This window comes from Anser cygnoides, chromosome 14, assembly GCF_040182565.1.
Source record: "Anser cygnoides isolate HZ-2024a breed goose chromosome 14, Taihu_goose_T2T_genome, whole genome shotgun sequence".
In the NCBI taxonomy this organism is placed as follows: Eukaryota; Metazoa; Chordata; class Aves; order Anseriformes; family Anatidae; genus Anser; species Anser cygnoides.
Window position 1 is genome coordinate 8,623,421 of NC_089886.1, and position 23,819 is coordinate 8,647,239.

Genomic DNA, 23,819 nt, shown 5'->3' on the forward strand with positions numbered 1-23,819 from the left:
GGACCAATTGGCACTGCATTGCAAAACCAAGTAAAGGATCACAGCAAAATCTCCTTTTACTGAAATCAGCACAGACTACGAAGTCTTGGTTCAAACACTGTTTGAGGTTGGTTCTGAGGCTTCGGTTCAAACAGCAATGCAAACCTTCCCCCTTGTGTGCCCATGACAAGGTTGCTAGAAAATTTGTGGATGTTGTGTACACACAATATTTCAAAATAGAAAGCAATTATGATCTCTAAAAGCCATGATGAAATTCATCTGATAAATGCTTTGCACCCTGTGTTTCATGTTGTTTTTGTTTTTTTTCCTCCTGTTTTCATGTTATGAGGAAGGTCCTTTGCGATGGGAAGACAAAAGGAGTAACTACTCGGGAGCCTCTCTTGTTCCAGATTCTATGATACATTTCATACGTTTCATGTGCAATGACCATGTATAATTTTGTTGTGAACTACAGACATTTGTCTTGGCAGAGGCTTTATTTTTCACTCATCTAAATGAAGTAAATGACATAATTCCCCTTGATTTCAGCAGCCCAGGTCATACCCAATCAGTGCTAAACTGTTCCAAAAGACCTAATGAATTTAAAAAGACTCATCTTTCCCTGGTCCTTGTCCAGTAAAATGGAGTAGAGAAATGGTGGAGGTAAAACACTTGAATCGTCATGAGAAAGCTGGCCTCTCTGCATTAATCACAGCTCTGACTGTGCCAAGCCTTTAAGCACATGCTTATCTGTAAGCACATACTTAAACCCATTTGATTTCAGCAAAGCAAATTTGAGCATATTATATTTTTCATATGATTGCCTGTAATTACAGGGGACTGCATTGAATGACCTTCTAGCTATATTTCCAGTCATATGATCACTTTAAAACTCAGATGTTAGTGAGACTTCAACATGTGCTTAAAATTTCCTAAGTGCTTTGGTGAACTAGAACAAGAGTCAAGCATTCTCAAGTATCTCTAAACAGCAGCACATCATGACTCTCCCATGCCAGTAGAGACAACTAAACTTTCTACAGCAATTTGTTAGCAATTTTTTTTTTGAGTTCAGTGAAAAAAATGTAGATTTTTTTTTTTCCAATATGAAACTTTATATTTTTAGTCTTTTTTTGGTGGGAAGGAAACCTAACAGTTTATTGTTGGGGGGGGGCGGGGGGGGGGGGACAGGGGGTTGGAGATTCACTTTAAAGTTTTTCTTGAACATATTTTGCCTTACCTTATTAATCACAAAAATATTTTTTGCAAAAGCTCTGCCTATGAAATTATGAAGACATCTTGCACCTTATATTATGGTGGTTTTATTATGAACTTTATTAAGGGGCTTGAATAATGCCATCTGATTCATGTGAAAAGATTAAGCATCAGTGTACCTCCCAGTCTCACTTTGTGTAAGCACTTCTTCGTGGCTCAGCGAGTTACACAGCTCCATCAGTCTCATCAAATGTGGCACAATTTGTCCATATTTCCACTTTTTAAGTGAAGAGCACTTTTTTTTTTTTTTCCATACTGCTAACATTAAAGATCGTCAGCCAGACCATACTGTTGTCATGAAAGTAATATCCTGTCCCTGGCTTGTTTTTAATTAATTGCTGTTCCATAAACAATCTCACAAAACTGTCCAGTTTTTAAAGAAACTGTTCCATTTAAACTATTATTTTCTAACCACATTTCTACAGTGGATAGTCGTACTGGCAACCAAAGGGTCAGATTTTTGTCTTCCTGGACTGTCAGAACATCCCAACTCCAAGAGCAGACCCAGCAATGCCACTGCAAATTGAGACAGAAGGAAGGTGATGCAGGAAAATCCAGATCTACCAAACAGCAGTCAGCCAGAAATGTACAGCTGATGGGGGCTGGCTGGAGGTGCACAGAGTCCAGCAGAATCTCAGCATTTCTCTAATACCAGAAGTAAATATTCTGAGCATATCTTGAAATGACTCTTACAGTATTATGGTAACACCAGATTAGAAATCTCAGGATGTTACCTTCTGGGCTATTGTCAGAAGTTCTCAGTTACCCCAAAGATCCTGGTGTACCTCCAGTCTTCTATTTCTTTTAATGCATTTCCCTTTATCAGAAATATCTGAATTTGGTCTTTTGTTTATATTCAGGTCATCACATGGAAGGGGTGAGAATAAAGCTTTTCCCCTGCTTGTGCCCTTTTCCTTTTTTGAATGGTTGGACCTTTCTTTTATTTTTCCAAGTGTTTCCTTTCACACCCTGGCCACACACTGTCCACTCTGTTTTGTAGTTTTGCAGAAAATATCATGGTACGTGTGTTTGTAAACATCTGATTTCATTACCTTTGAGTTTCCTTACATGGCTTCCTACCGCTGACCCATGTAGTTTAGACCTTCTTCAAATTTTACAGTAAATTAATTTACTGCTTTTTATATTTATTATCAAAACTACTCTGAGAAGATTAAAAAAAAAAAAAACCACTGTTCTAATTTACATTTCTTTTGCAAATACGTTAGAAGATTTTAGCATGCTTCTGTCAAATGTGTTTCTTCTTTAATTCATTCTGGTTTATGGCCATTTTCCCCTTACATCCTTTGGGAAAGTAGTTACTAAATTCTGCAATATTATAAATGGAGGCCAGTTTTGAAATCCCCCCAGAGATAGCAGTCATTTTCTCATATCTTCCCACACATTCGACACATTTGAAATCCACAGAGTATTTCCTGTGAGTATTTTCTGAACTAAATGACCAAAAAAAATAAATGTTAATTTTATGGTCCAATCTCACAAGGCATCAAGCATCCTCTGAGAGATATTGAAAACTTTCTGCCTCAAAAACCTTAAGCTTTACTTTAGTTGTGGGGAAAAGGCTGCACACAGCAAATTGCTAGAGTGGGTGGGTCCTGAGCAGTAGTTGTCAAATATCACTCATTAGTCCATATCCATTCAACCCTTGCAATCTTAGATACAAATTAAAAAAAAAAAAAAAAAAAAAAACACTTTACTGCCTGAACATCCAGCCACAGATCGGACAATATCAACCCTCCATTCCTCCATTCCTAATCTCATTTATAATCCAAGTCAAATGCAATTAGTCATATCTCAGAGAAAGAGACTTGTTTAAATATTTAACCCCAAATTCAGCATGGAAGACACACCAGTTCCTGTGTCAGTAGCTGGCAAAACTCCAAATAAAAGGTTATATTCTAATCTGCTGGCATTGCAGAAAAGCCAGCTCTCAGCCCACCATTCATGGCAGCTAACACACAAGGTGAGATACCAGCTTTGTGCAAGGTTTTGTCTCTGTCCCCTGGGAGCATAAGGCTGGTCTCTGCCTTTGAAGTCCATTCACAACAACACTCTTCCCAGTGCTCTAATTCAAAGAACATTTTATTTTCCTTGATTGGAAAAAAGAATCAATAAGGAATACAAACTCGCTGTTTATGTTCTTGACATCCATACATTAAAAACAAGCTAACACATACTGTACTTAAAATGCATTCCCATTACCCTAAATTTTAAAAGTACTATTGAAAGTACTACTAACTTTAAAAACTGTATTAAATTCAAATAGGTCCCAAGGCTAATGGAAGCAATTTGTATACCAACCCAAACTGACTGGCCCACTTTTCAAAATACAGGTATGATAATCTTGCGGTTTTAAAAGGACATTTAAATTGAAAGACTGTGAATTTAGTACATAATTATACCAATAGAACCCTTTAACTTGTCAACTTGTAAATCTAAAAGGCTATCAATCATTTCTAAAGAGGAAATAAACCTTAAAATTCTTTGATTGACAGTGCTTACTTTTTATGTGAAAAAAAAGGAGTAAAGTGGCCAGAAATCCATTTACAAAAGTACATTGTTTTACATAGGTGAGTAAAAAGCCAATAATTACACCTCCAAAAGACATATAAATCAAAGTAAGTACTTTTCCCTCACTTACATATTTTAAGTTGCAGTAAACTTCAGGTAACTTTTTATTAAAATACTTTTCCAAATGCAAAGCTTATTGAAGCCATTAATAGAGTAGCATTTTCATTTAAGCTAATATAATCATTTTTGCAAATACAAGATTTAAGCCATTTTTCTCCTTCCAAACAATAAACTTTCAGCCTGTCTCTTGTGTGAATTAGCTAAAATTACACCCAGGTGTACAAAATCTGTCTATCTATCCTAGTGTATGAGTTAAGGCACAATATTTATTATTCTTACCATTTTATGAATTACTTCTTAAACCCTTGAGGAAGAACTTTCTTTCAAATTAGACTCTAACAGAATAAGCCATGAAGCTCTTTATGCAGCAAGTCTAAAGCCATAACTCCCAAAATCTAAGGCTTTTAATCAAGAAAATGTACAATGCCTATGGAAATAAGGATGCGTACATTATATTCATCTTTTCAAAGTCCAACTTATTTTTCAACAGAAATGCTGCTTACACCTCTGAGAAAAATATTTCCACCATAACTGTAACTTCAAATTCTGCTCAAATAATTTTAATAACTGCATGTAGATAACCCACCATCTTAAAAAGTCTTTCTCTCTCTCTCTTTTTTTTTTTTTTAACTAGTCAGTGGAAGGCTTTTTTTTTTTTTTAATATTTCACATAATGAATTCCTACTGTGTCAATAAAGCTTTTGTCGTTAATTGAATGACTGTCTGATGTATCTGAGAGAGGAATTTGTTTCTCTGGCCATGCTGCCAACTTACAGCAGAATGATCGACACTTAATATCAGCAATTAAAAGGACCTGTTCAAATATCGTATGGAATTCGTAGCTTGGGGTAGTGTAGGAGAACTCTTCACTTAGGAAAACTCATTCGGTGAATACAGAGAGTAATTGAATTAGACACATTTTAACATTATTATTCAAAGAAAAATAAACACACACTACATAGAAGCATTATGGAAATATTTCAGAACGTAAACCATATCCAGTTAATTTGTTTCCCATGCATTCATGGTTTCATTTATTCCTTTTATTTCTCAGCCCTTGTTTCTTTTTCATCCTGTTTGACCCAAAACCAATGAGAAAGCAGCACTTAGACCCATGAACTTCCCATTTTCTTTTCCACTGGAAAAGGCTGCAAGAGGAGAGAAGGGACTCTACAGGCTCAAATAACAGAAACGAAAAGATACCACAAAAGTCTGAAGGTTACAGACAAATTTGCCTTAGGTCCACAGGTCTATCAGTCCCTATTCCAGATGAGAAATCTGGTCTTGATTGTTTTAAGTGAAACTCCCAGGGAAGGGCTGCAAGTGGGAACTAAATGTCCCACACTGCTTGTTTCTGTGGAGCACCAGAGAGTTGCTGGTTTTCTTGGAAAGACAGAGGCATCACAGGGGAAAGTTTGCAGAAGGCAAGAATAACCTGAAGAAGTGGAGTGCTATAATGGCTGCAGATCACACCATGGGTTGTGGCTAAAACAATGGCATGGAATAAGATTCTTTAAGCTCTACCTTTGTCTGCACAAGAATCTACTTTCTTTAAATTTGGCCCTACAACAGAAGGGTGTTTCAAGTCCTGAATTATGATGTCAAAGAGACAGGGCTTTGGTGTCTTCAGCACAGTTGTTTTGAGTTTTTTCCTGTCTGCTGAGAGAATCTTCACCAACACATAAATAGAACTTGACTCTGTGTCCAAGACACAGTTACGTGTCTCAACACCTCATGGCCATAAAAGACTATGAAGAACTCCGTACAAAAAAGCTGCAGCAGACTCATGGCAATGAGGGCCAGGAACAGATTTAACATGTCTGTGCCCAATAATTAAATTAGGCCAGAACATTTGAAGGCACAGAGAATTAACGTTTTAAATAAAATCAAGGGCAGCTAAGGACTTCTTTTCTTCTGGACACGGACTCACCTCCAGCAACTCGGATGCCAACCTCTAGAATCATCTCTCTTCTTTTCTGATCTGTACTTCTGACTGTATTTCCCCACTGTGCAGTGTGGGGTGCACGTGGCGCCAAATGAGAGTAGTCTCTTGAACGGCTCTGGCTTCTGACTCTCCACTCTTACTGAGCATGGACTTTACAAGGAGACAGAAAGTGGCAGGTCCTGCCTGTTGTAGAGGCAAGATACTGCCACAGAGCTGATCCAGGGTGTTTGCGTTTGCTAACAGCCTCTAGCTTCTGCCTCCAGGCTTTGGGTGATTTTTGCTAGAAGCTTCTAACTAACAGAAATAAATCCTTGACTCTGAGAGACAGCTGCCCAGGATAGGACAGGATAGACCATATTTTTATTAAGCTCTCGGTGCCAAAATGTCTTGCTAGGGCCCTGCAGTACAGCAATACTAACAATGGATGATATTAACAAAGCAACATCTTGATGTGGCATGCTGTAAGCAAACCCTACCCTACAATTCTTATGCATAGTGGTCTCTTTTTGCCTGCTATACAAGACAGCAAGAAAAAAACACTTCAAAACCCCATCATCACATATAAAAAAAAGTCTGTTTTGCAAATCTCCTTGCAAAGGCTATTCCTTTGTTAATTAAAGGTTGTTAAATGAAAACATGCAAGCATTTGAGCTATTTGTTGTTGTTGTTGTTGTGAATTTGGCTTGCTTTTTATAAAGTTTCCTTTCCACTGACTTTCCCTGGAGTGTTTATTCCCACAAGCAATGGAAAACGGAAGTGGGTGGGACAGCGAGAGCCTGCACAGAAAGGTTGGAGCTAGAAAGGCCCTTCCAGGGCTAACTCAGAATTTCCTTGCTTTTCTGGCCTCACTACTCCCTCACTTAAACATAATCTTGTGCACTGAATTTCCCTTTTAAAAATCTAACTGTGACACAATATCATATTTTTAATTGGAAATAGAAAGAGAGAGCAATATTCAAAATGTAATTGTCATATCTTATTGCCATCTTATGTCCAAAAAGACAACACGTGTATGTACCAAGCAGTAAGGAAAATGTAGAGCCAAGTCAAATAATAAATCTAACACCTAGATCTCTTGAGTTTTCCTAGTGACTGCTCTTTACTTGAACTAAAGATGCAATAGGCCAGCTTTTGCGGCAGCTCCAGTGTGTTCATCAGTGTTATTACAAACATGATAGACAGCGTGATATTTTCTTCCTGATAACAATTTTTCTCCAGCAACTAAGATCCAGAGGAGACATTCCCTGCCCACCTATCCCAGTCTCTGCAGGCAGTGGGGGTGCTGAAGATGCAAGGAATGCATGTCTTGAGCCCAAATTTTGTTATGAAAGTTATGGAATTAAATTACTTGATCCGTCTAGCAAGGATCATGTGTTGGTTTCTCAAAATACATTAACTCCGAATGTTCACTCTCAGGAACCCACAGCCTGGCTAGGGGAAAAAGAAGAAAAAAAAAAAAAAGAGTCAAACAATTTGTGAGCTTCGCAGTTTCTTCTGTCTCTAACTGCACTGACCTCTTGTCTAATGGGGAAAATTTGAACCTAAGGGAGTCTGAACCAGAGTCCAGTTTCAGGCACTGGAATTTGAACATACCAATTTCAGAACAGGCTCATAGAATTCACTAAGGATATGTATACAGAGGGCCAGGAAATTAATGCATCTTGGTTACTTCATCTAGTCATCTGGGCTAATTGATGCATCTTTAGCAGCCATTATAAAAAGGGAATAAACAGCATTTACATGTGAACATTCTCCTGTGTCAGACACATTCTGGTAATATGTGAGCATGCAGCAAAAAAATTACTGAAAATGCCTAGATCTCAATGGATTACTGCTTCTTTTAAAGAAATGTGCTGTCATACACACAAGCGCAAAAACACATACAGGCCAAGATTTAAAATAATGGCTGCCTAAGGTTGGCTTTAAGGTCTATATTTAGGTCTACTTAAAAACATTTAAAAAATAGACCCTGTATTTATTTTTAAACTGTTGGCTCAGAAACAGATAGAGAGATGTACCATAGGAAATGCTAAAATGTCACCTCATGTAACCTTTTCTTTCATTTTTAATATGCTTATTTTCAACATTTTTCCTGTGCATGGACTCCTCAGATTCCACAATGTACACACAGATGCCTTTACAATTTTCATAGAGAGAATTTGGGGTGGGGGTATAAGAAGTCGTTTCCTTTTGTTACCCTTCACTAACTCCTTTGAGGTAGACAGCATTGAAAACCATTGTTGTAGCATGTTGGTATGTGGAAGTATTTTCTTTTGAATAGTCCCTCTTTCTCTTTTAACCCCGCTATTTCTCATCTTCTTTTCAGATTATAAAAAAAGATTATCAGGGTATGCAATGCATAAATGAAAAATACAGTGTCCTGCCTGAGCACCAAAGCCATTCCTATTATAAACCATCTTAGCATAATTTGGCTGTTTCTCAGAATTGTAGACTTCTGATGTACAAATGCACTGTTGTCAGAGCAAAAGAATCTTCATGAGAGAAAACTGGAAAAACACCAGCTATCACATCCAAAATGTCTGCAAATGAGATTCATGGAGAAGAACAGGTAGACCTGAATCACAAAAATGAGATGAATTGTGCCTAGGTGTAATGAGCATTGCATTCTCAGAAGAGACTGACCTCTTGTGAGGTTTAATTTAAATCTTTAATCCTTCTTCATAACTAAGCTTAAATCCCTTGAGAAAGCAATAGTTTCCAAACATCTTCGTTGCTAAACATTAACTTTGATTCGTCTACATGAAATAGCGATAAGGCTACTCACTCGAAAGCAAAAGGACCATTTTGGCTGTAACCTGGGTGATACAGCAAATTGTTTTAAATTAAAACAGTTAGGTTTGCTGTTTGTAACATTTAAATAGTAATGCGTAATTGGAGAGCTCTCAGTAGTGTCTGATTTTAGCAGCCATTATATCACCTGCTTCTGTAACTGTTCAGACTTTTTTTCACAAAAATTTTGACAACAACTGTTATCAAGGATAAAAAAAAAATCATACCAGCCTGTCTGATAAACATGTTTCCCTGCCCTCACACCCCAGTGAGCACTGTGACACTATACTTTTATCATCTAGTGTGTGCTCAGAATGAGCTTAGAACAGCAATTGCCAGGAATAGGCAGGCGATAAACTGCATTGATTTAACACATCTTGTTTTCAATCATGCTCGGATTTTCTGAGCACGCATTTTTCCTGTACTCCGGCTTGTAGCTTTTATCTGACGAGCTGATCCCTTTTCACTGGAAAATGAAAAGGTCGCACAATAAGACACGGTTTACTGGAACTTGAGCACGCACCAGGGAAAGTATTTTAGATAAATACTGTCAGACATAGTGGAGCTGAATTTCAACAACACAATTGCTAAACAACAATACTTATTACTCTCTAGAACAAGCCTACAAGCAACTTATGGCTCACAGCAGGGGAGATCTCAGAGTTAGGCTCAATAGTTGAAGAAGCCTTATTCAAGCCTCTTTAAAGATGCACTATTGCTTTTGCCTTACACGCACTGACTAGCCATACCTCAGGACCAAATTAAATGCCTCTTAACTGCTTTCCTAGGTAATTTGTAAATGACAGCAAGCCATATCAGTAACTTTTTTCTTCTTTATTTATTTATTGGTGATAGAAGTGCAGTAGACTACTTAACTCGTTTAATTGAATCACATGGGGTACTGGGTGGTGTTCAAACTAAAATTATCCATATGTGAGAGTAATTTAACTGAAACGGATTAATTAGGCAAGGTGAGTTGCTGAGGAGGTCAGTAAACAAACAAGGAATAACATGGCACGACCTGTCTATGAATGACCAGGATAGAGCAAACACATAATGATAATTTTAATTTATTTTTCCCCCCACCTGAAGCGACTGTAAAGATCCTGACCAATACAGCACTGGAAGCAAAAATATCTTTAGCTATTCCTACCAGAAGGGGGAAGTGTACTCAGTGCAGCACCTAAACCTACCAAATCCACCTCTTTTTTTTTTTTTTTTGCCTGGAAGAAATTTTTTCAAAACTGAAAAAAGTGGGCTTCCCATCCTTCTCCCCCTTCTAGACTTTGGAAGAGACTTATCTTTGTGAATGCTTCCCAGATTGCTCCCCTTTTCCAGCAGCCTTTCTCAGGAGCAGGACCCCATTTTTCATGGACCCCAGGCCTCCCCCCTCATTTACAGGTGCCAAAACTCCTGCCCAGCTCCTTAATGAATAACACGGGCTGCAAGTGAGGATGGCAGGTTCAATAGAAGGATTCCTTCCACACAGGCTATTTGCTGTGGCGGCAGCGGGTTCAGCTGTACTGTGTTATTCTGAACAGATTGTGTCCTGCTAGTGAATAGCACAAACAGTTGATATTCACAGGTGAAAGCAACCCTTCCTGCCTTTTCCCTTAATATATCATCATGCACTGCTTTTGATAACACTTGTACAGAGTTCCTCAATTTTTGCAAAAATAAACCAGGGGTGAGGAACTCCAGCCCAATCCCATCTGCAATTTAGGAGAAAGAGGCCAGCCTTCCCTGGGCTCTGGTCACCAAGACACCAGCAGCTGCTGGCTCAGCTCAGCTCTAACAGCTGAGACACAGCAACACTTCCCAGTCCTTGTGGAAGTCTGAAATACAAAGGGATGTCCCTAAAATACAGCATCATCCCCACAAGCATCCTTCCCATTTTTCAGCAAGGGCTGAAAATATTTACATTTTCTCTGCTTCTCATACATGATTACTGAGATGGGGATGCTCTCCTAAGGATTCTATGATTCTCCTAAATGCGCTTATTAGTCACTCAGGCCCAGTGTAAACTCATCTCAAATTCACTTTGCCCAAGATCCTTAACCAGTGTAAAGCAGAACCGTTTTGTCAATTCTTCTGAAACGACACTGAATTTTACTGGTTGGGGGTGAGCTTCTATTTTTCATATACACATCAGATAGCCAAGCCTCCGCCTCTAGTCAGATACATCCATCTTTCTCGGATGTTCTGCTCACATTGTAAGACTGACAGAATGAATATGGTAAATAATATTTAAATTATATTTTGAATTATAATTTTAAATAGGCAAGTCACAAGCAAAGTGATAGACCTCAAGACAACTATAAGGTAAAATTCAACTTTGTATGCAAGGCCACTTTACATTCAGCCCTGTGAGCCTATCTGCAAGAAAACTCATACAAGCATTGATTTCTCCCTCTCACCTGGCAAGTTTTTTTTTGCTAGACAAGGAAGTTGAAAATCCGTGCTGCATTTTTAGGATTATCTCATGCAACACAGGCAGAATTCTGATATGTCTTCTTCATTAAGTGCTCATAATCCCAGAAATGAAAGTAACTCATTTCTTCCCAGGGTGCCTGTTAACTGAGAAACTCATCTTAATTGAATGCACAGATCAGTTAACCATCTCCAGATTCGGAAACCATTAGTGCCCCATTTGCACAGCAGCACGGCTGGCAGGTCTTCTCCCTCCACTGCGCTTGAGGGGAATCTGGGATTCAGCAGAGGAGGGGAGGTGCTGGAGGTGATGAGCAAGCACCGGCAAGGGCTTACACTCATGACAAAATGAGTGCTCTGGGGCTGAGCAGGCCTTTGCTAAATTGTCAGCTCTAGATCACCTTGCAAGTCAATTACAGAGAAATCAACAAATTCTGCAACTCTGCCCCCAAATACTAGTTAAGGAGCCTCCAAACATGCCTAAAGAGAGATGGAACCAGGAGCCTCATAGGCATAAGAGAAAAGGAAGTAAAAATAATTACCTGTTTCACTCCCTTCTCATCCTGCCTCTCTCCTACCATCACAATTTACCATCTAGAATATACTTGGTACACCAGCAAAGATGCAAATGGAAATTAAAAAACATCCCAGGTGCAGTTGTTGGCCTATAAAGCGAATGGCTCAACACAAACAAACAATTGTGAAAGGCTGGGGCAAGTGAGGAACCCAGCTGAAACCCAGTGTGCTGCTATGAAACACTTGTGATGTTTCACTTATACATGTGAACTGACCTGTGGTGGTCACTGCTGAGTTTGGGATATGCAGCAAAACATCTCTGCTGGTCGGTGTTGCTCCGAGGCGGCAACCACATCCTTCTATGTTTGTCTGCCAACTGACTGACGCTGTTCCAAGACAGCTGAACTCTTTGCATTCAAATAGGGCTAACCAAATTAGACATTTTCCTTTTAATAGGATTTTTAAAAAAATATTGTGTTATTAGATTCATTTTTCCTAAAACAGAAATGTTATAATTTCCCCAACACAAGGCAGAGGTAAAATAAACACATTAAAAACTGCAAGATGATCAGAAAATAGAGTAGAAGATATAAAGATACCACCAATAACCATAAATGACCACAGAGGTTTAAAATCATGCATTTATGTCTGTTTATGTCTTAATTTTCTATGCATCATTGGCAGCCTATAGGAAAAATCATATCTCAGCTCTGAAGTTATCAATAAAATACCTTCAGAGTGACATGGTATCGCCTATTTTCTTGTGTAAAAAAAAAATAATAATAACTTCCATGCAATTCAAAACAAAACCCAAACCTCACAATAATGGATTACACTATTGTTTGGAAACTATTTGTTTCTAGTGGGTTTCATGAAAACTGTCGTCATTATAAAAAATTGCCACCAATGTGTATCATATTAATATGCCTTAAAGTCCAATACTGACACAAACAGTACCATCAGGTGATAAAAACAAAGATACCGCAAGTGTGACATGAAAAAGAATATTTGAATGTTAAAATCTAATTTAGCAATTTGCAAATTGCTGGTCTAAAAGGAGGAATTTAACATTAATCTTGCTGGAAGTGGCATACTTATCAGTAACTGATTTGTAGCTTTCCAGGCAGTAAACAATATATATAAATATATTCCTGGGTCCATCAGCAGTATGCAAGAATGCGCTTAAACAGACAAACTCAGTAAGGCCCCGAGTGAGCAAAGCATTAAGCACCTGGCTGCCAGAGTTAATTAGTCTGTGCAGATCAATGCACTAATGCTGCTGCTCCTGCTCCAAACCAGCTCTGTCATAACCGGCCAGGGCATCTCTGCTTGCTGCTCTCCTGTGCTGCAGCTATGTAACGCAAGAGGGAAGCTTTCTCTTCCTCCCCCGTGACCCGCACGCATGCCAAGCCCATCATCTGGGTATCTGACCACTTGCTGTAAGGACACCTCAGCTCACCAGGGAGAATGCAGGGACAGAGACAGGAAGGAATGGCTTCCCGTGCTGCCTCCCAGCTTTGCACACTTTAAAAGGAGCTACCTCTTTTTTGGCCCAAAATGCAATTTGCTACAGTGCAAAGCAGCCACCAAGGCTATCAGAAACTGGCTCTAAGCACTGAAAAAATTGCAAAAATGTGAAAAATGTGTTCTGTTCAATGCATTGGACTTCTGAACAAAACTCTTTGGCTTTGTACTGAAAAGACAGTGTTGACACACTTATATCACCGGGCTGGCAGTGCCTATCCTTGCAGAGCCTGGGGACAGCTGGGGGATACAGACCACACCTTCGATGCCTCTCCAGAAAGGAGAAGCCCACCAGTGGAGTTTATTACTTCATTGCTATTGAATTTTCCGTCCTGTGTGGTCTCTAAGCGAGCACACGACACACGTTCAGTGGCAAAGGTAATTATCCAAAATGAATCTAAGTGTAGGTGATTGATTAAAAATGGACACTGAAAATATATTGTGTCAAATTAAACCCTAATATGCTAGCATAATTGATTGTCTTAAAAAATTAAAGATTTGTGTTTTTTTTTTGTTTTTTTTTTTGTTTTGTTTTGTTTTTTTAATTTTACTTAAAACAGGTCTAACAGTCTTCTCTTAATGGAAGCCACAGAAAAATGTTATGTGTATGCGTGTGTGTGTACAAGTGGTCATGTGGCCAAAAATGTGTTATCTGCATCTCCTAGCACATAATTCCAAAAACACAAAATAACAACAATAATGTCCTACATATGCATGTGTACAGTGACTCAGAAAGAGGACAATCCTTCCCCTGACCTGTACTGTAGCAAGTGGTAGATTACCAATGGAGCAGATGCATCCTGGCTTGAGATAGATAAAACTGAGAACGACACAGCAATGTTATACTTAGATGTGGACTTGCAAACTGGTAGATGCTTTCTTCCAAGCAGCAAATGAAAATATAATGTCACATTTTTCTGCCAAACTTTGTCACACAAAACAAAAGTGAATGAGCAAGAAAAGAGAGGCAACAAATTCCCACAGGATTCTCCTGCTCAATTCAAGACGACCCAGACCTGTCATTCCCCTTCGTTCCCTCTCCTTCTGCAGTCTGCCCACACCAGCAGCATGACAGACAGAGAGCCCTTCAACTACTGTTTTGTTAGTTTGCCACAAGTATAAAATAAAACATGTAATGAAACACATATAAAAGGAAACCAAATATATCATCTCCTGTTCCCCTAGAACAAAACTGGACCAAAAAAAAAAATCTTTTTCAACATTCAAATATTTAGAAATGAAATGACTGGAAGGGGAGAGATGGGACTAATCCAACTATGTTTTAAAGCTCGTTGTACTGCGACATACCATACTATTCCACAGGCAACATTCATCTTACTTCAGCTAATCGTGTATAAAGGACACCAACCCACCAAAGGCTGGTGCAAGTATCGGATGGCAGAATTCAGTTTCAAGTACCCTCAAAAAATTATTGAAGCTTGACTTTTATTACATACAACTGTTAAGCATACAAAACGTTATTTATTATTGGTTAGGCTCTCCAATCCCACTGGATTAAAGAACACATTACATGATTGGGTCAGATTTTTTTTTTTAAGCATTAAAACCTCAGTATTTCAATCAGATTATGACTGTGGTGCCTCTAAATTTCAGGGCATTACTCCAGTGTAGATATAGCAGTCAAGATGTTGATGTAATTTTCAATAGCAAAAGTGAAATAACCCCTCAGCAATATTTTTTGCCTTACAATCAGAGCTCTTTCCAGATTATTTGACATCATACACCCCCTGTAATTTACAGCAATCCTGCATTGAGTCTCCATTTTGGAGTTGAGGAACAAACAGCCATAAAGCCATAAAATTTAGTCACCTCTGTCAACCTACTTAGAAATTCTCAGTAGGCACCAAATGAACTTTTAGGACTCTAAATATAATTAAAGTTCTGACTCTAAGTAACAGAGTCAAAATCATACTGAAAGTCTGAGAGAAAAAAAAAAAAAGCAGAAAAAAAAAGTCTTTCTGCAGTTGGAGGACAAGATACTTCGCTGTTATGGATCTACAGTTTGCAGTGCCTGGTAGGTGGTCAGTAGTAACTTCAGCCAATACAGAGATCCTGTTATTATTCAGGGTTTAGCTGGCTAACGACATGAACAATCACAAGGGACAAGATTCAAAGTTCTGTTACTCTGTGCTTGCTGGACAATGTTAAAAGAGTCACCTACTAGGAACAATTTTTCAGTAGCAAACTGCATAGGAAAGGAGCTATGAATCAAGGATTTCCTTCCATTCCAAAGCAAATCAAGTTTTCTAACTACACCTTAAGCCAATGAGTACAGATGAGTATCCACCCTACATTGTATTAGTGCCTTCAAGTAGAATTTATCTTATTTGAGGTTTTTAAGTGTATTTACACTCTTAATTTGAAATCTTTGGAGACATGTAACAGCCCAGAAAAATGACATTTAGACACCATCACTAATTTCATGTTAAAATAGCAGTATCTATGACAGAAAACCAGTATTCTTCAATCTGCAGTGTACAAACTCTCAAGATCCCAGATATTCTGCAAGCGCTTCTTGGTGGTCCATGAAAGGGAATCAAGAGAGATACAAGTCTATTGTCAGCAAGCTTAAGTCTACTGGACAATTAATTGCTCAAGGGTTTGAATTTCCACTGGAAAATATTTAGGTGTCCACAACTCTGAAAAATGTTGAAAAGACACTGCAATAAATGGTTTGTTAGCACAAGCTCTCCTCCCGCTGGAAGCTTTGCTACATACATTGAGGCACCAGTTTGGAAGGCTGTGGATATTTTCTGCTGAACGGGGCCCTTGGAGAGGAAATATTTGATTTACTTCAGAGTTCTCATTTCCTTGAATTGCAAATAAAGTGTAATTTGATTAAATGTAAATGAATCCTACAATACTTTTGGTGGCTTGTCTGAAACAATTGATTGTAATGGGCATCCATCATTTTGCTTGATTTTAATTCAGAGACAAAAACGGCAAAATGAGAAAACTAAAGCAAGTGCCACTAACATTCTAGAGCTGGAGCAGTTGAGATTTCTGGTGCTGGACTGTCATTTCCATTGTTCTCAGAGAGCAAGCAATATAGTGGAGGGAAATGCAACAGCAAAAAGAAAAGAATGACGTGAAACACATACCTAGAAATAGAGGAAAATTAAGCTTTTTGACAATGAATTCTGTTAGATTAACTTAAAGAGCACAAATCGTTAAATTTATTGTAACAGATATTCTAAAATGAATAAGTAAAGAAGATAAATATTGTTCTGTGTTTCTCAGTTATAATAAAAGCTTCCTTTTTTATTTTTAATAGATCACCCAATTCCTTTTTTTTCACCAATATAATTTCCAAGTGTACAATACTGGTTTCAGCAGTTCTTGTGGCCTGAAATAATAAAAGAGAAGTGAAATTTTTTCTAATGACACAGGCTTGATAATCTTTTGGTATCACTCTCTTCAAATGTGGAACTACTTCAACCACAGAGATAATTATAGATGACCAGATTGTAACTGCTTTATTGCTCCTTTTTCCTCATAAATTTTTATTTTGGAAAGTCAAGTGAAAAACGTGGTTTCAATTTCCGACAAATTGCACACAATTTGTTTTTAACAAGAAAATAGAAAGAGATGGTATGGTCTTTGAAATAAATTACAGAGACGAGTTTGTTTCTTTGTTTTTCAGCATCATCAGAATAACAAAATACAAAATGCTGAAAAGATGACTGTGAAAAAAAGGCAACTGTACTAAGAAAAGCAACACGTAATTCTTTATCTAAATATCCTCTGAGCAATTTAACAAGGTAATGCAATTGCTCTAGCCTTTTTCCCTCTGTTTTACCAGACTGGAGCTTAAAAGAAATCAAGCTGCATACACGTGTTACAGGAAATCTTCTAATAAGAAAATGCTGTGTACATAACTATCTTGCTCTCTCAGAAAGTACCAGCAATTGCCAAAGTGCTGTGCAAAGCATCCCTATTCAGACCATATTAAAAAGGCCTGGATAAATACTTACATGGAACTAACAAAACAAGGGGAAAAATCTAAGCCAACAGAAGACAGACAATATTTATTTTGCCCAAGAGGTATGTAGGATTCGAATTAGTGTGTGGTTTTACCTACTTTACCCATACCTATAATTACAATATATATATTAGGATCCTAAATCAAATTAAAGGCTACCCAGCTTTCCTTCAGCAACAATGGTCCAACAGAGGTTTTGGAGGAGCTGGAAGATGCCCTGGAGCAGGTAACAGCAGCATAAAGCAGACATTCAGAGGGAATCCTGCCAGTGCTGCCAGCACAGGAGCAAGCAGGCTGAGATCAGGACATACAGGGAGACAACCCAGGTCCAACCAAGCCCATCGGCAAGCAAGGCTATGAAATGGGTCAGTGGAGATTAAAATACAAGATGGAAAGTCCGGCAAACATTTGAAGTCAGGCAGTCAAGACTAATTGTAAGGACTCTGGGTACTGCAATTCTTAGTATAATCCCTAGGAATTTTGCAAAGCTTGACATTTAAATTCCTAATTTAATAGGGCTCTTAAGTGACCTAAAGAGTTTCCTCAACTTTCACTGTGTTATTTAGCTGCTTCTGTGTTAATATGTTTTTGAAACTTAAAGGATAATAATTGATATTGGTTTTAACCATAATAACACTGAAAATCACTCGATGATGTATACAAGTATGAAGACTATCAGTTTTCTTTATAATGTTGAAAAGTGTGCAGAACTTTTGAAAAGAAGTAGTAAATAAACAAAATAGACCTATTTTTAATGAATTTTAGTGCAAAAAAATTTTTGTTCTGAAAGAATGTGTGAAAAATATCAATTTTCCTTGAGAAAAAAAATAGTACTTTGGAAAAAAAAAAAAGAAACAACCGTCCATAAAACTTCAATTTAACAAATTTGAGAAATCTAGAGGGATAAAAGTTATTAGAGAATTACTGCAGAAATCTGAGAAAATAACTGTGATGAATTTCATGCAGCTTTAGACTTTATTACACAAATCCCTAGGAAATTTTTTCATTAGAAAACTTCCACTGGCCAATAACAGTGCAAATCTCAAACTGTTTTCTAAAAAAATATACGTGCAGCCACAAAACTGCATAACTGCTCTATTGACACCCTGTGTCATATTCATTTCCTGTGTTAGCCATAATATGCAGTTTTTGTCTGTCCTACAGCTGTAATCAGTAAAGAGAGAAAAAAATAACCACACTAGTATTGCCTTGGTTTAAATGGATGCTACACTGCAAACACCTTGACCCTCAAAAAAATAATTCTTTCAGTGGGTAGAAACATGTGGTCCTACTTCTTTCCAGAGGCTAGCGCTCAGCAAGAGCATGTCTTCAGATTGCAATTGTCCCTTCCTGACTGCAAATGCAAAGAGTTTAAGAGAAGAGGGTTTTCTTCACCCCGCATGTCCCCGCAGAGCCAGAACGCACACCTCAGTCATTTATCATCATGCCATCACAACCTGCCAGCTTGACAATGATTTTTCCCCTGGGGTTTCTAGACTAGAAATGTTATTTAGGTTACAAAAACAATTGCATGTTTTCTCCTTCCTGAGCCAGCATAGACCTGCAAGCATGCAAATGAAAGGACTGAAAGCCTCCCAGGGCTGCAGCCACTGCTCACTCCTCAGCACTCTCACTCCCTGCCCAGGCAAATACATGCTGATGGAGAAAGAAGTTGTGCCCAAGTGAGTGGTGCATGGTGAGATGCTATGACCACCATAACCTGTGCTCGCTTTGGTATCAATGGTTCAACAGTCTTACTGCATGATCTTACATAAAGCAATTTTCTTCAGCCTCCAAATCAGCCATAAATTATTTTCCTCCTTTCATATTTCCTCACTTCCCCCCATTCCTTGATCAGAACTGTCCATTTCACTCCTACACCTCCTCATGGATTAAAGGGGAAAAAAGGACAAAACTTGCAAACCCAAGCACATTTGTCTTCAGAAGTGCTAGAACGTTGCCCTGTTCCAGAAGTGAACTGTTTTTTTACTTTGCACAATTTCTTATTATTTTACATAGGTAAATATTATCTGTGCTCATTATAAAATTCTTGCTGCTAATATATTTTTGCCAAACAATCAAGTGTAATAGCTTTGCAGATATCAGCAGCTAAACAGAAATGCAATGCTGCATGATGGAGTTTAATGCTGTGGAAATGTTGGGGCATTTATTCTAAAATTCCACTGGCCTTTGCTGACCTTTTTTGAATGTTTGTTTATTGCCACAGTAAGGAAGCACTACAATATGATTAGGAACTTTTATACGTAGATCCTGAAAATCAATATTTAAGGAAAGTGGATATTTCCCCAATTACATCATTTCTGATTACATGCTATCAAAAAAGACAGTGCAGAGTTCCCAATTATACAGAGCATAGGAAATAAATGTGATGTAGAAAACAGATCAAGAGCCACGCTACAGGATTGTTGTAAGATAAGAGGAACATAGTAGGACAATGTGTGCACATTGTTACAGCAGGATACTGTGACATTAAGATGTAATAGGTTTTTGGTTATTTGGGGGGGGGTTCCTCTCTTTCCCTGCTGGCAATCCTGGTTCTGTGGGACTTGTGTAAGAAGGCAATAGTGTCTGTGAAATAATGAGCAGGGGAATGCAGTGCTGTTCTTCCACTGCAATGTTAGGTGCGATGTTGCACACTAAAGGACCAGATCAATACTTCCAGCAGCAAGCCGTTCAATACCTCTGAATTATTGCTTCATTTTTCTTCTTATTATAGATGAGTTGTGTTATTATTTTCCCCAAATCGATATTTTACAACCTTTTTTATCCGTTTCTCCATAAATTTTGTGATTACTTTAAACTGGGAATTCCGGTACACTAAATAAGATGCAGTATCTGAGAGGTAGTGAATGTACCAACACGATTTTTTACTCAAGACACTGCTTAAAGGCAGATCCTAATCAATAGCTAAGTAGGAAAATTTTTACGTAAGAAAGTTGGAAGCAGCGCCACTCTTACAAAACCAAAATTCACGTTCCTAGAAAATATTAGCTACAAAAGTACACTCTTTTAGAAATAGGGTGGAAAGAGAGGTCTGACGGGAACATTGCGTGGGAAATTTAATTCCAAACAAACATGCTTTTTACTTTCCCTCAGCTAAAGGGCAACCATAATTCACTAAAATTGTTTCTTACAAAGCAGATAATCCTGTGCACCTTAGAGTGATTTAATTAGCTTCCGTAGCTGTCTCCTGCTAAGTGTTTAAAGCATCTGCAAATCAAATCATGTTAACTCATCTGCTGCACCACTTTCTTTGTTCTATGCATAGGACCTTCCTAATAGCATTAATAGAAGCATGAGTTTCCCTGGAGAGGGGAGTAGCAAAGTGAGTTAATTACATAGTTATTGTAAAATTGTGTACATTAGTCCATAGAACATGCAGGCTAAGTATTACAGTGCTGCACGGAAAGTAATGATAATTTTGGGTGATCCCAAGGACCGCAATTTTGTAATACAAAAGGATAATGCAGATTCCCACTGAAGTCGGAGGAATTCTGCTCAACTCCAATGCTCAGTGTGCCTGGCCAGCCACTCACAGACTGTAGCGCAGGATTCTGGCTGTTCCCTACGTAACAGCTGCAATTTCTACACTCGCATTTACTGCAGAATTATAAGACAGAACAGTGGGAGGTAGAGTAATCTTCATTCAATGTTTTATAACACTTTAAAAATTTTAAAAGGGAAAAAACATCCCTGAGAATTTACACTATAAATTGTGTCGATTTCTGCTCATATCTATATGGTCTAATTATGCATACCATCTCAGACATCCCAAAAAGCAGGTCCAGTAGCTCCTTTGGACATGGGCATCAGTACTCCACTGTGACAATTCATAACAAATCATTCCTACTCAGTAACTGTCCAGAGACATTTTTCTCCGTTGAACTAGTTAGCTGTATTTGTCAAATAGTTTTTCTGATTAACCTTACCCTTATAGATAGAGCTTTGAAGAGTTGATTGTTACACATTTCCAATTTAAATTCTCCATTTATAGCCTATGTTCAGAGAGGGCATTACCTCACCTGTGTGTTTGTTGGTTTTGAGTCATAAATATTTTCTGTTTCCTAATAACCGTCGATAAGTTTTACATCCCTTTTTTCCAGACATACACAAAGTTCACTTTCCATAATACACTCTGAGTTTTTCTTAAAACGAACTGCCTCAGCTAACTCACTTGTTCAAAGACTCCCAGGGAGCAAAACACTACAGGGAAACTAGAGGAAAATCATTGCCAAAAACCAAATGAATATTCACAGTCCTCAAAAATACCCCTATTTCCCAGCTCTAATCAGCATGAACATCTGTGAAAAAAAAAAGTCTGAAGGGGGAAATTGGAGAGGGGAGGGGGTAATTTCCATCCTTTCCCTTAGGCCCCAATTTAAAGCAGGTTCATTTGTCTGTTTAACAGAACTTGCGAGCAATGCAAGGATGAACAGTTTTGGTAAAGAAACGATGTGCAGACTGGCCTTGTTTTGGGGAAATCTGAACTAAATTTTTCATTCCAGAATAAAAGATACTTAGTGCAGGTTCTTGTTTCTGTCCCTGACCTGCCAGACTTGTACCTGGCCCTGAGAGCCCCTCTATCAATAACAGAGCCTGAACTGACAAAACTACCAAGGGAAAATACAACCTAAGGTAAATAGGCGAGGCATGTTTCACTCTCTTCCTTTTAAATAAATGGCATGCACATTTCAATGCAAGATTTAAGGGAACCAAAAGTACAGCAAAATTAAAAACAGGCAGAGAAAATATTACTGTTTTCCAATATGAGGGCTACTTGAAGACTTATTTTTAGGAACAGCAATGTAACTGTTATTTCTAGTAGCTGTGCACAACATGCCTGTGAACTTTGGGGAGAATTTTTTTTGGAGTGGTGAAACTAGTCAAAGATCTACCTTTCAAAAAAAATATTTCCCTTGCAGAAGTGACCTTTCAACATGTATTCATGCTTATTTCTAACAGTAAAAACTTGCCTTTCATTTTTACAAATACAAACTTGCTGCTAGGACTGCCTGAGCATAAAAATTATATGTTTTTATTTGATGATTTTTAGCCCTCTACGGAAAGCACCCCACAGAAAGCGAGGAATGGGATATAATCAAGGGGGGAGCGGAGAATAAGCACATGTATTTCAGAAACTACCATGGGATTATAATACTTGGGGCAGCAGTCACGTTCCTACACAGCACCTAGCACATGGGATCATGGAGGGTGCAAATCTTCCCACCCAGCTTTAGACATCCAAGTGAATGTTTGAGCACTTGTTTAGAGCCCATCTACAGTCTGACAGCAGAGAGGAGTTTCCTGATAGAGATTCACCCAGTGCTAAGATGGTGTCTGAGACAGTCAGGGGTTTGTCCCCCAGAGCTCCCAAGAGAGGGTCACTAGACCTCACTAGATTTCTAACTCTACGCAGATGATATAAAAGAGGACCTCACCACGTTGAAAATGGACAAAGATCAACACAGAATATGTCACAGTCTTAAAAAGTGACAGCAAATTGCACAATTGTTAATAGACATCACAGGTTTTCCTCTGCAATTTTCACTGATTCAAAATAGAGAGGTTGATGCCACTTTCTGTTTTAACTAACGTATTTTCACTAGACGACTGTTACAACATCTTAATTTCCCTGTGCATTTTTTTCCACGAGGACTCAGAAAATACCATTATTTGTTGGTTTTGTGGGTTTTCTCTCTGCTTTTTTTAATTAACCCTCTGTCTGCTGGGAATGGGGTTTCCTCTTGTTAACCACCAATGCTAACACCTGGTGCTACGCAAGAGCAGTTCAAGTCCGCAACTCAATGCAAAATGTTAACCACAATTTATGCCAACAGGAAAAAGGTGAAAAATTACATTTGGGAGGGAGGGGAGAGGAGGGAAAGCAGAGAAGATACTGAAAGATGAGGTAACAGTCAGTATGGCCATGCAAATACCTTAGTGCAAACTATGCTGTAGCTCTATGAGGGTAACTGTCCAAATCCAAGCTCTTTAATGCAATACCTAACAGATGTTTCACACTTACTTCCTTGAGGTATAAACTGCTATGAGCTGTCTTATACTTAGTAGTAAGTACGAAACAAGTTCATGCAGAATACCTGATGCACTGCAAAACCACAGTCCAATTTACAGCATGCTACCATGTTTGTGCAGTAAGACACTAAATAACTTCTGTCCTACCTTGTGGAATAAAAGATCTGCATATGCTTGGTTGGCAGGACAAAGTATTGATGGTTTTATACTTCTGTAGTAACTGCAGAGCTCAGAGCAGATCAATAGCAAAAAACCTTTCAGTGAAGGTTATACAGTTATACTTTTACTTCAAACAATGGAACTTGAGATTTTTTGAAGGGGAAACGGATGGAAGAATTAAAAAAAAAAAAATGCCATAGAGAAGACAGTACTAACCCCGCCACGTTCTTCTTTAGCATGAGCAGTAACTGGGTGATGATAGAGGTCTGCCAGAAGGTTCTAAGGAAGTTTGTTAAGATTGTTGAAACTTCTGTGCAGTTTGAATCTTTAACAAAATTCTACTTTATGTAAGACATTAGTCAACCATTATCGTGAAATAAACATAAACTATTTCCAAATGTATCAGATCATTTAAAACACCATGGTTACAATTCCCTTCCTTTCTGAGTTGTGTTTTTTTTTCTCTCTCTCTCTCTGTTGGCTCCTGTGGTGCCAGCA

General features: G+C 38.2%; 1 protein-coding gene across 15 annotated transcripts in view; it reads right to left on the reverse strand.

Moving 5' to 3' along the window:
* The window catches only part of EBF1 (EBF transcription factor 1), a 315,044-nt gene that overhangs the window by 74,030 nt on the left and 217,195 nt on the right, over nt 1–23,819 (reverse strand). The gene's annotated exons all lie outside the window — the stretch shown is intronic.